The 13,580-nt window shown below is 33.2% G+C and overlaps 1 long non-coding RNA gene across 1 annotated transcript; it reads left to right on the forward strand.

The window, feature by feature from the left end:
• The first annotated feature begins 3,156 nt into the window (after nt 1-3,156).
• On the forward strand, nt 3,157-4,701 carry LOC142240652 (uncharacterized). Its single transcript, XR_012723343.1, has 3 exons — nt 3,157-3,424; nt 3,484-3,840; nt 3,899-4,701. It is a non-coding gene; the product is annotated as an uncharacterized LOC142240652 (long non-coding RNA).
• The last annotated feature ends 8,879 nt before the right edge of the window (nt 4,702-13,580 follow it).

Genomic DNA, 13,580 nt, shown 5'->3' on the forward strand with positions numbered 1-13,580 from the left:
ACTCAGCTTTTGGGTGTAAAAATTATGCGTTTGGAACTCAAATTTTGTAACACAATATTTTTAAGTGCAAGCATATAATGTTCATAAACTAGCATAACATGATTGGGACATATATGTTAATATGTTAGAACATATTATGTTTGGGACATAAAAGGTTTGTAAATATAATATGCTTGGATGCAAACATATATTAATTTAGAAATAGCCTATAAACATATATGTGTTGAGAGACCTACAGAGTATGCTGCAAGTAAAAGAATGGAAGTAACCAATTGGCGCCTTCAAAATATATATACACAAAGAAAATTTAATTAAAATTTGTTCTACCAGTGCATGCCTAATGTGAAACATAATATGTTTGAACGATACAAACAATATTTTGTTTCGACCAATCTTGAAAATATATATGATTGAAGCAAAATGTGTTTGGGGCATATGTTACAGAAGCGATTTTTTAGGGTGTAGGAACTATACTTACACAATAACAACATAGGTATCCTAACTTTGTCATTCCTTTTGTAACGCATCGAAATATATGTCTCAAGCCTCATAAAGTACATCCAGCGCTGTTCAAAACATTTGCAACCACATTTCTTGTTGAAAATAAACCCTAATTATAAATGTTGAATTACACACGATTACGTTTCTTTAATAATCCATTTTAAGGAATACAGAGTTTGTGAAAATTTGCTTTGGGCAATTGCCCATCAAGTTATAATAAAATTGGCCTTGCATACACAAGGCCGTGGGTTCGATTCCTGCTTCGACCGAACACCAAAAAGTTTTTCAGCGGTAGATTATCCCACCTCAGTAATGCTGGTGACATTTCTGAGGGTTTCAAAGCTTCTCTAAGTGGTTTCACTGCAATGTGGAACGCCATTCGGACTCGGCTATAAAAAGGAGGTCCCTTATCATTGAGCTTAACATAGAATCGGGCAGCACTCAGTGATAAGAGAGAAGTTCACCAATGTGGTATCACAATGGACTGAATAGTCTAAGTGAGCCTGATACTTCGGGCTGCCACCTAACCTATAATAAAATCCCCAAAAATATGTATAATTTTATGCCTTTTTTACTGATTTAGTTTTCACTTCAGTGAAAAAAAATTACGATTTTAGCGGCTAAACTCAACGCAATGGTTTTAAAGCTGAGATCAAAACAACAAAAAATAAAGATCTAAACAATCGTGTTTTATTTGACCACAATATTTTACAACTATCTTAAAGTGCACTTTTTCTAATAGTTTGAAGGGGCTCTTATTGGCGTCGTATTAAATGTATCTAAAAAGGCACCTAATAATTGTACTCATGCGTATCGTATACGACTGTTTTCGACGTGGTGGGGATTCTCAGAAGCTCCGTAAAATCAAAAAATGTTGGCAGGGAAGCGATCAATTTACTGAACAATAATAAAAACTAGCTCGAGGTCGGAGTGTACAAAAAGAAAAGAAAATATATACACAAACCATTGAAATACGTACAAATTTGATATTGCCCACTATTGAGTAGAACCTAACGACTCGGAGTCTGCTGTCTGTAATGTTTACGCTCAAACGCACTTGAAAAACGCTTATTCTGTGTTTATTAGGAATTGGAAAATTTTGTTCAGTATGATTTCAACAATTTTGTAGAAAAATGTTTGTATACAATCCACAAACGGTTGTTCAAATAATCTTGTAATATAAACAGCGCATATGTCAATATTCGCCCATCGACAGTCGCAACTTATGTGTCCAATCTAAATAATCGTTTTTAAAATAAATTGTTATCGATATCGACTAAAGGGCACCTTATACGGTCGGATAAACCCTGCGACACAACACGTTTCGGCGACAAATCCGATTGTATAAGGTCGTGTTTGGCTGTCGCGGGGACGTGTTGGCATAAAATCAAAACAACTTTAATTTTTTCTGGTTGGGTGGTACAAATCATTGAGTGTAAGGGGATGTTCGACAAACATTATCAAAGACAAATTTATTTTTACATTAAAAACAGGCATTTCTGCAATGAAATTAATGATGGATCGCCAATTCTGGTTGAAAATTAAAGATATATATAAATCTAAACCAGTATTGTGGCAAAAACGTGGAAAATATCCACTTCCAATCAATGGGAAACCAGGCGACAAGTATTTTAAATTCATCAAGTAATTTGTAATATATTAAATGTGGATTACTTCAGGAATCATTGTTTTGACACATATACCAGGATTTTTTTTATTATTTTCTTCCATTTTTTCAGTAAAAAATGGTTTCACCCATAAATCTTCGTACAACTTCATTGTTTGTTTATGCTTCTTCTTATTTTTTCATGTTGTCATCACATTTGTTCGTGCAGTGTAAGGGCAAAACTTGAACGAACACACAACAAATAGACGAACCTCTGTCGGAGTGTTTATCCGACCGTCTAAGGTCCGCTTAAAACTAAATTTGTCCATAAAGGCCGGTATGCACCACTAGCGAAAAATTTCATTCCCATAAGAAATGCATTGCTATTTATGCTAACGAAATTTTCGGTAACGTTCAATTTCGTAAGTTGGTACACAGCTCTAATGATAATAACAGGGTTGTCAAAAGCATATTTTGGCAGCAAACATTTAATTTATTACAATCATTGTGTGCGTAAAAGTTTTAAAAGGTCTGTAAATAATAAACAATTTATTTGAGGAATATTTGGAACATATATTAAAAATTTTTAAAAGCGATTAGCTGGTTTAAAATTTGTGTACACAGCCCTGTTTTTTTGTTGTACACTTAAATAAATTTTTGCTACCGAAAATTTCGCTAGAGGTGCATACCGGCCTTAATAATTCAAGAAGCGAAGCCCTGTAGTGTTGTACATTTTGATTACTTTTGACTACTCGTTACTACTCTATGCTTTTGAATTGAGTACTCGTTACTTTAATAAAAAATTCAATAAAAGACATTTTGTGTAATTTTTAATAATATTTTCTTCTTTAAAGGTAGGTATTAAGTTGGAGTTTAGCCACTAAAATAAAACGATTACTTTTCTTTAATAATCCATTTTAATGTTTTTGAAAAAAAAAAATATCTGTTTTGATTACTTACATGTATTATGTATGTGTATTTATTTTATATGTATGAGTAAAATAAATCCTATTGCTGAAATTTTATTCTATCTCAGAGTATTTATTTCAAATTGCCTGCATATTAATGGACAATTTTAATTTTGTGATCAAAATGTCTTAAATATAAATATCAAATTAAAAATATCTGCCGTGGAACAACTTTTCAGAGCGGAAAGAACATCATTGAATTGAACATCATCAATTTGGTCTTCACGTCTTCCATGTTTTTAAAGCGAATTTTTAAACCTTCCCCTGATTCAATTCTTTAGCCTTCGATTAATTTTGGTTCTTCATTGTGGAATTCATTGGCAGGAATTTATTTTCTTAGAAACTACGGGTAAGTTGTCGTTTATATGAATGAAAAGAAATTGTTTCTAAGTGTTACATTTATTATAGGAAGCCTATAATCCCCGCGGTAAAGAAATCGCTCTCGTCTGGAATCCAAATGTCTTTGAAATTAAATGAAGTCAGTGGTTGTTGTCTAACACCGGACCACAAAAGAATACAGGCAAAAACGAGAATCTTGTAGAGAAGATTTCAAATTTATACTGAAAGATTTCTATTTGCCTTTGGGTACGGTAGAAGCTCTAGGAAAGGCCAATGAAAAGAAAACTTTGGAAACATCAAAAGGAAAAACTTCACAAAAATATTTTACAAAAATAGAAGCGATTAAAAAGTAAATATGTACAAAGGATATCAAATCGCCTTGTGAAGTCGAAAATGTTTGGAAACTATTGGAAATTATATTAATTGGTAAGTGAAAATGAAATGAAAAATTTAAAGAAACCACTAAACGCATATTTATTTGCAGAAAACTAATATCTTTGGATGACACATTTTTGGAAGCATTCAGAAGCTGATCGATGAAAAAATATGGTGTCTTAAGGTGAGTATTAAGTTCGAGTTTAGCCGCTAATTTTCACTAAAGTGAAAACTAAAGGTGAGTACTATGTTCGGTTTTTTCACCAAAACACAAAATTAAAAGTACAAATATATTTATGAAGACGATTATATTTTGATCGAATCTTGCCAAATAATGGATGGAAAAGATCCAAGGAATTGATTGCAAATAATTTTATATTTCTAAATTAGTTAATTAAAAAAAGTAACCGTGAAAACAAGCTGGTTTTCAGTTTGAAAAGTGAACATAGTACTCAGCTTAAATCAGTACAAAAGTCATAAAATTATACATATTTGTTGCATATTTCATTATAACTTGATGAGGAATATCCCAAAGCAAATTTTCACAAAGTTTGTATTCTTTAAAATGGATTATTAAAAAATGACGATTTTACCGGCTAAACTCGAACTTAATACCCACCTTTATCGACAAGTGAAATTTTCCACAAATCTTTCAAAGTGCAACCAATGGATACCCTACCCTGTCAGAATTTCAAAGCTCCATTTCATCCTCATCGCTACCACAGGCTCGTAAGTGACACTGCAACAATCGCCAACTATGATGGGGGGAAGCGCATGAAAAAGTATGAAATGTACATGAAAGTATTTTGCCATCACTATTGTTACGAGAGGCATTTTATATTTTGTGAAACATCAAGCGCAACTAGCTTCTTATAATTTATTTAAATAAAATCCATAATGAAGTGCTGAAAACATAGTTATTTCACTTAAAATTGTAAAAGGTATATTGGTGAACAATTTTTGACTTTCCAAACGGAATAAAATGATTGTTTTTCAGATATTTTACTGACACGCTGCCTCCATCGAGAATAAAAACACTAGCTGATAGACACTGCAACATGTAACTTGCCACTTGTAAATCTACATCACTCTATTATTAATGAAAAAATTATATGGCTGTTTTCTTTTAGCACTGGATACCCTAAGCCGTGAAGGACTAAAAGAAAACAGAGTACTCGTTTATCCAGGACATCTCCAAATATATGCAACACTGTCATCAGCTGTTTAAAAACAATCACAGAAAAGAAGTGAAATCTTGCATTTTTAATGCTCCAATTAGTAATAAATATTTACTGCTGCGATTATTTATGACACTATACAACTTTGAATTACATGTTTTTCCATAAATTAGTCACAATAAAGTGCTATTGTGAATCGATGAAGCGTCACTTTATCAAAACACAATCTGGCAAGATCGGCGCGACTTGCACTGATGAGATGTTCTGGATAGAACACCAGTGCAACGATGTTCTGGATAGCCCATACAAATGTTGTATCCAGTGCAAAAAGAAAACAGCCCTTATGTTAAATGTGTTGTGATAGTGGTATAAATGGTGGGATCACAATTGAACTGACGTTAAATCCATAGTTACCCTGCCAACATTTTTTTGAATTTGACGCTTCTGAGAATCCCCACCACGTCGAAAACAATCATATACGACATCCAAAACTCGTCGGAAAAGCCCCGTCACTATTGAGAAGTTGTACCACGCCAAAAAATTATCGCATGAGTCCAATTATTAGGTATCATTTTCAATAAATAAGAGCCCCTTCAAACAATCAGATAAAGTTCATTTTAAGATAATTGTAAAAGAATCATTGTGGTGAAGTAAAACACGATTGTTTGGATGTTTATTAATTTGATTAAACATATATAAATTCTTATATATATAACATTTATACCACTTTCACAACACATTTAACATAATTTTTTCATTAATAATAGAATGATGTTAATTTAGAAATGGAAAGTTACATGTTGCAGCGTCTATCAGCCAGTGTTTTTATTCTCGATGGAGGCAGCGTATCTGTAAAATATCTGAAAAACGACCACTTTATTCCATTTGGAAAGCCAAAAATTGTTCACCAATATACCTTTTACAATTTTAAGCGAAATAATTATGTTTTCTTCAATATCGATTTTATTTAAAAAAATTATAAGGAGCTAGTTCCCTGCCAGCATTTCAAAGTTCCATTTCATCCTCATCGCTACCACCGACTCGTAAGTGACACTGCAACAATCGCCAACTGTGATAGTATTTTGCCATCACTATTCGCATGAAAGTATTTTGCCATCACTAATGTTACAAGAGCCATTTTATATTTTGTGAAACACCAAGCACAACTACACGCAAAAAAATTATTCTTTCCTCCCAAACGAAATTTTAGACAAACAAAGTTCGTTTCTCATTTGCTTTTCGTTGAAAGGAAGTGTATTTGGAAGAAAAGTATATATTTTTTGTGATAAACGTTTATTCTTTTCCAGGATAAAAAAACAATTTCATAAAGACTAACTCAAAAAAAAATTTTCTAGCTAATTGCATTTTCCCTCACATCTTTCTCACTTCCACGAAGTTTTTTAGTTCTTAAGGCCGGTATGCACCTCTAGCGAAAAATTTCATTCCCATAAGAAATGCATTGCTATTTATGCTAACGAAATTTTTGGTAGCGTTCAATTTCGTAAGCTGGTACGCACCTCTAATGAAAATAACAGGGTTGTCAAAAGCATATTTTGGCAGCAAACATTTAATTTATTACAATCATTGTGTGCGTAAAAGTTTTAAAAGGTCTGTAAATAATAAACAATTTATTTGAGGAATATTTGGAACATATATTAACAATTTTCAAAAGCGATTAGCTGGTTTAAAATTTGTGTACACAGGCCTGCTTTTTTGTTGTAGACTTAAATAAATTTTTGCTTCCGAAAATTTCGCTAGAGGTGCATACCGGCCTTTAGCACCTTTTTCTGTAACACATACAATGTAGAAGAAATTATACGATTTTATAAATTTTTAATTTTTTTTCCTTTCGCCTGGACGGAGAATCGAACCGCGGACCATCCAATTTGTAAGCCAACACACTATCCACTGAGCCATGTAGCCGTTATTGTCATCAATTGACAATTACCCATATAAGTTATATTAGGGCTGTTTTCTTTTTGCACTGATAACCAGTGCTAAAATAAAACGCAAAAAAAATTTCAGTTCAAATTTCGATTTTGATTGGCAACACTTGGTCGTCAAATGTCAAAATCAAAGTTATTGTTTACAAATAAAAATAGGGGGTATACATTTAATAATCAATTTATAGAAATAAGTGTACCAAAAACGAAAGAGTGATTATTAATTTTAAAGGATTTGCTGCTTGCCTTTCAAAAACAAATGACTGCTGGCAACAGCTACGTGCGTGGAAACAGATTCAGTGCGTCATGTTTATCAACCAAACGCGTGGAAATATGGGAATTTGCTCAAGTGATGGATTTACAAGTGGCTAATACCACAAGCATGTGTGGTATAGAAATGGATATGCCAATTGCATCAAAATCACAAAAGCCTAGTTAACGTAGAATTACAGACATCGGCCAGCCATCACAAGAGGGAGAGAATATACAGGAAATATAATTCAACTTAATACCACAAATTATTTAATTAAACACCATGTCATCGCAAAATGTAAAATAATTTACCCACGCCGAAGTTGCCAAAAATATTACAAAAGAAAAGAATTGGTTCATAATCCACAACAACGTGTATGACGTGACCCCTTTTCTCAATGAGCATCCTGGTGGTGAAGAAGTCTTGATCGAACAAGCTGGTAAAGATGCTACAGAAAATTTCGAAGAAGTTGGTCACAGTTCATATGCCCGTGAAATGATGCAACAATAAAAAATCGGTTAACTAGTTGCCGAAGAGCGTACAAATGTTCCAGAAAAATCCGAACCCACATGGAATACTGAGCAAAAGAACGAGTTATCGTAATGAAGTCATGGCTGATGCCTTTTGTCTTGGGTTTAATAGCCACCTTGGTTTATGAGTTTTTCTTTGGAACGAAATACCAATAATTGTAGGCAGAGAAAAACATCACCACCACCAGCCACAAACAAATATCGCAAGTTTATTTGTATATTTAGTTGAGAAAGGGATTTCTTGCTGTTTTAAACCATAAAACAAGTCATACAAAAAACAAAAACAAAACATATACAGTGACTCACAAAAATATTCATTTTAATATCTTGAAATCGCAAACCGCTTAACATTTATATGAAAAAGTTTTATTAAAATGTTTCCATGGATATACATAACAGCAAAACGTAAACAAAAATCGTGAAATTAATTTTATTGTATTATTTTTAATCATTAAATCAAAAAACTACAAAAAAAAGCTCACAAAAGTATTCGTCGTATCAGTAATCACATTGTATGAGAAATTATTTTGGTCCACTTAGTATTTGGAATAGTACCCTTTGTTAGCGCAAATGGCTTCCAGTCGTCTTGGCATCGACACGTTTCTTGAGAGATTTTGCCCCATTCTTCTTGTAACACTTCTTTTAAGGGCTGTCCAAGATGAAATTTGGTTTTGTCCGATCCACGGTTCCAAATGAGATCCTAGTTTTCAATGGGGTTGCTACCTGGGCTTTGTGGTTGCGTTTTGAGATATTTAGTGTTGTGAAGGAGCCATATTTTCACATCCCAGGCCGTGTGTTTGAGGTGTTTGCTTGTTGGAACAAGGAGTCTTTATCACGAAATCCCATTTTAGAGGCGCTGGAGTGAAGATTTTCTTTCAAAATTTTTAAATATGTTAAAAAACATTTAGGCGTTCATGGTTCCATCAATAAAAACTAAGTTTCATTACACTTGTTTTTACATTTTTTATTTTCAAGGTTTCCCTAAGCTTTCGCCGTGAAAATAAAAAATGTCGAAAAGTGTAAGACAAAAGTTTTTATTATTTTAAAATTTATTAAGAAAATGTAACCATTAAAAAAATTAGGTTTATTTTAGTTATCGGAATTATTATTTCTTCAGCAAATTAACTTAACTTTATTCATTTTTGGATTATGTTTGTATAATTAACCCTCTAATGCCCCAATTTTTTGGCCATCTGAATAAATATTTAATGTTAACGACACAAAAGCAAGAAAACTAAACAAGAAAATTTTATAGGTAAAATTCAGTATATGCTGCAAAGCCTCTTGAACAGTTCCAACTGTTTTCTTTTTATTTTACCCATTTTTATTGTGTTAAGGTGTGTTTTACTAAAAGCTTCCTTATTTATTGAAGCCCGCCTAAAGGCGGGATTGGGCATTAGAGGGTTAACTAAAGAATAGAAAAATTATACACAAATGAAGCGTAAATATCTAAAAAATTCATGAAAATTTTAAATTTTACCGCAAAATCCAAACCAAAATCATACTGTCTTGGTGAATATTTTCTAAATAATGATGAAGAAGGCAATTTTATTATTATATACTATTCCAAATGCTATTTTTATACCCTCCACCATAAGATGGTGGTTTTTTAAGTTTGTCATTCCGTTTGTAACAGATCGAAAAATTGCTCTAAGACCCCATAAAGAATAGGGTGGTTAAATTTTCAAGGGCCGATGTTGATTTTGAATAAAACACAAACTATTTAGGACATTATTGTAATTTTATTTTATTATGATATATTCGTATTACTCAATTATGTATGGAACAAACTATAGGCCAAATAGACGCCGCGACCTCGGTGGCACACCTCCATCCGATGGTCCAAATTTTCGATGACGCTGGGGCATAATTGAGGTTCTATGCCGAATTATCTCGTCCTTTAGCTATTGAATTGTTGCTGGCTTATCGACGTACACCTTTTCTTTCAAATAACCACAAAGAAAAAAGTCCAACGGTGTCAAATCACATGATCTTGGCGGTCAATTAACATTGCCATTACGTGAGATAACACGGACATTAAATTTGTTGCGCAAAAGAGCCATTGTTTCGTTAGCTGTGGGGCAAATTCGGGCCATACAAAGTTCGTTATCATCTTACGATAGCGAACACCATTCACAGTAACTGCCTGACCGGCCTCATTTTGGAAAAAATACGACCCGATGGTGGTCGGTCCGTCTGTTGAAATCACGCCAACTTCCGTTCGAAACAAGCTATCGACTTGAAACTTGGCACAAGAAGTTGTTATTGATATAGGTCGTATCTTATTGGAAAAGGGCAATATCGCATTACTTTACGTATAGCCCCCATATAAACCGATCCCCAGATTTGACCTTCGGAGACTCTTGGAGGGGCAAAATTCATCCGATCCGGTTGAAATTTGGTACGTGGTGTTAGTATGTGGTTTCTAACAACCATACAAAAATTGGTCCATATCGGTATTGGGCGGGGCCGACTATATCATACCCTAAACCACCCCATGCGAATTAGTAAACATAAGCAAGGGTATCATTGGTATAGGTTTGGGAGATGAACCGAATTTCCTTATTTATGAAAATTATGCAGTATACACTCAAAAAAAGGCATGTCCTGTTACAAAGATTTTGTCTTTACTTTAAAAATTTACTTTTTCCCTTTCCTTTTTTTCCTTTTTTTTTTAAAATCCGAGCCAAAGAAGCGGAGAATACTAGTAAGGATATTTTTAAGACACATTTTTTTTTAAATTTCGGTTTTGTGTACTTCTTTCTAGGAAGCGAATTTTAAGTTTTCATTTTTTCAGCTTTTGTTCTCTATATGCTATTAAAATCCTTTAAAACGAGTTAACAACTTTATTTTCCAAATTCAGACTCGACTTCCAGTATACTCATAGAAAAGGTCTGCTAAAAACAGCAGTAGATGTCTGCTGTTATATTTTTGTACTTCACGGCCTAATGAACAATAATTTATAAAATTTTTATACCCTGCGCCACACTGTTGAACAGGGTATTATAAGTTAGTGCATATGTTTGCAACACCCAGAAGGAGACGAAATAGACACATGGTGTCTTTGGCAAAAATGCTTAGGGTGGGCTCCTGAGTCGATATAGCCATGTCCGTCTGTCCGTGAACACATTTTTGTAATCAAAGTCTAGGTCGCAATTTAAGCCAATCGACTTCAAATTTGGCACAAGTATGTGTTTTGGGTCAGAATAGAACCCTATTGATTTTGAAAGAAATCGGTTCAGATTTAATATAGCTCCCATATATATCTTTCGTCCACTTATACGGCCCTAGAAGCCAGATTTTAACCCAAATTTGGTAGAAATTTTGCACTAGGAGTACAATTGGTAGTATAGTCAAATGTGCCAAATTTTATTGAAATCGGTTCAGATTTAGATATAGCTTCCATATATATCTTTCGTCCGATATGCACTTATATGGATTCAGCCTGAGTTTTACCCTGATTTGGTTGAAATTTTGCTCAAACATAACGCTTGGCCATATAGTCACGTGTGCAAAATTTGATTGAAATCGGCTCAAATTTAGATATAGCACCGATATATATCTTTCGTCCGATTTAGACTCATATGACAACAGAGGCCAAAGTTTACTACCGATTTTCGTGAAGTTTTGCACAGAGAGTAGAATTAACATTCTAGCAATGCTTGGTAAATTTGATTGAAATCGATTCAGATTTAGGTGTCGTTATGTGTGTTGAATTTGGTTAAAATCTTTAATATTTTAAGTGTGTTAAGTTTGATCTGATTTGGTTCAGATTTAGATAAAACCCCCATATATTCGTGTTTCCAGTTATTACAAATATGACCAAAATTCCCACACTTTAGACAAAACTCTGTGATGATTTCCTCATATCTTAGTCATATCCTGTAGTGCCAGAATTTCCACAGAACAGTTGATTTTTAAATAAGGCTCCAAGTCGCTCGACATGACCAAATAATATGTTACAACCCACACTTGACCACATATCTTGGCGAGATCTACCAATATCCTTTTAAAATCGCCACTGGTGAGTAGCAAAAATTGCAAATATTACTAAAATGTTCCTATATTTGGTATACATATGTATCGCCTGATAAATCATAAATGTCCTTTTGTACACTTGCATTAAAATTTCTCTCGCTTCATATTTCCCATATTTTTTACTAACATTGTGTTTCATCCCATGGTGATAGCCGATTTTAATTCTAGTGTTTTTGTACAAATATTCTCTTCATTATAAGTATTTGTATCTGGAAATGCAAACCTTTGCATAGCTCCCAGCAAATTTGAAGTAGTTAAGGTGGTAACACAAATGTTGGTATACATAGTGGTGAAGGGTATAATATAGTCGGCCCAGCCCGACTTTAGACTTTACTTACTTGTTTTTTACTAACATTGTGTTCCACCCCAGGGCATTAGCCGACATAAATTTTAAGTCAATAGAATTTTGGTCTTAAATATATTGTCGGTTCAGATTTAAATGCATGTATATGGGAACATAAATCTTTATATATACCACTCAAAAAATTTGACAAAGTGGTGCAGGGTATAATATAGTCGGCCCTGTCCGACTATAGACTTTCCTTACTTGTTTTTCTATAAAAAAATTTGTCAAAATTTTATTTCTATAGAAAATTTTCTCAAAATTTAGCATATTTATTGAAAATGTATTTCTATAGTAAATTTTCATATAATGTTATTTCGTGCTGATGGTCACTGATTCTTAAAAAACCTCTAATATAAATCTTTCGACCGATTATAAATTCAATTTTGCGAAATTGCCTAAAAATGTATACCCTGCGTCGCACTCTTTATAGAAGTATTACAATATACATTGTCCAAATCGAGTGAGGTAAATAGCAACATAAACCTTTATACAAAGCACTCAACAAAATTGAAGGATTGAGATTTTATCAAAATGTGGATCTAAATACAAAGTTGTGTATATTATAGTCTGCACCGCCAGACTTCAGATTTTCTTATTATTATTATTTTTTTTTTTTTTGACTAAAATTATGTTTCGTCCCATAAAGTTAGATTCAAATATTAAGTACATAGATTTTGTTGAAGTGTATACAATTTTGTCTAAATCGGTGCAGATTCAAATTCATGCATATGGGAATATCAACCTTTATATAGCTCGCAATAAACTTGAGATGGTATCAATGAATTTGGTCCACAATGAAGGGTATAATACATTATTTTTTTATTAAACATAGGAACGACATTGGCCTAAATTCGAAACATAGAGTACAAGTACACACACTTTTTCATTAGAAATAAGTTGTTTTAGCACACTATACGAGTGCTGGAGATCATGATCGCACTGAATAATCCATGTAGACGGTATTTCCCGTGATTGTTATGGTAATAGTACATGGGACAAACTGTTTTTGAAGATTTCCAAAAGCATAGTGCCCTCTATACTCTATAAATCGGAGCCATAACATGTCCAAAAAACGACCCCCAGACCATAATATTACCCCCACCATTATTGAAGGAACTGTTTTTATTTCTTGGATTAAGACTTTTCTTTGGACCTTCGTACTAAACTTCCACCACCCGAGCCATGCAATTTAAACTTTGATTTGTAGGAAAATAAAACACTCTCATGCCATTTAAGGTGTTTTTGTAAAAATTTAAGGCGCGGTTAAATTTTTTCGAACTCCATAATTATTGTGAGTCTCACGAAATACAGAGAAGGCCTTTGACGAAATGTCCAAATGAAATCGTCACTTCCGTGAGAGTTCCTTTATTGGAAGTTGTTAGAGACGCTACATTTAAAGTTGGGCCACTAGATATTTCTACATAATTCGATACATATTCCTGTTTTTGTTGCAGTGAAACAATATTTAAACAAATACTTCTGTTTTGTTTATTTACATTTGCT

Source organism: Haematobia irritans, chromosome 5, assembly GCF_050003625.1.
Source record: "Haematobia irritans isolate KBUSLIRL chromosome 5, ASM5000362v1, whole genome shotgun sequence".
Taxonomy (NCBI): Eukaryota; Metazoa; Arthropoda; class Insecta; order Diptera; family Muscidae; genus Haematobia; species Haematobia irritans.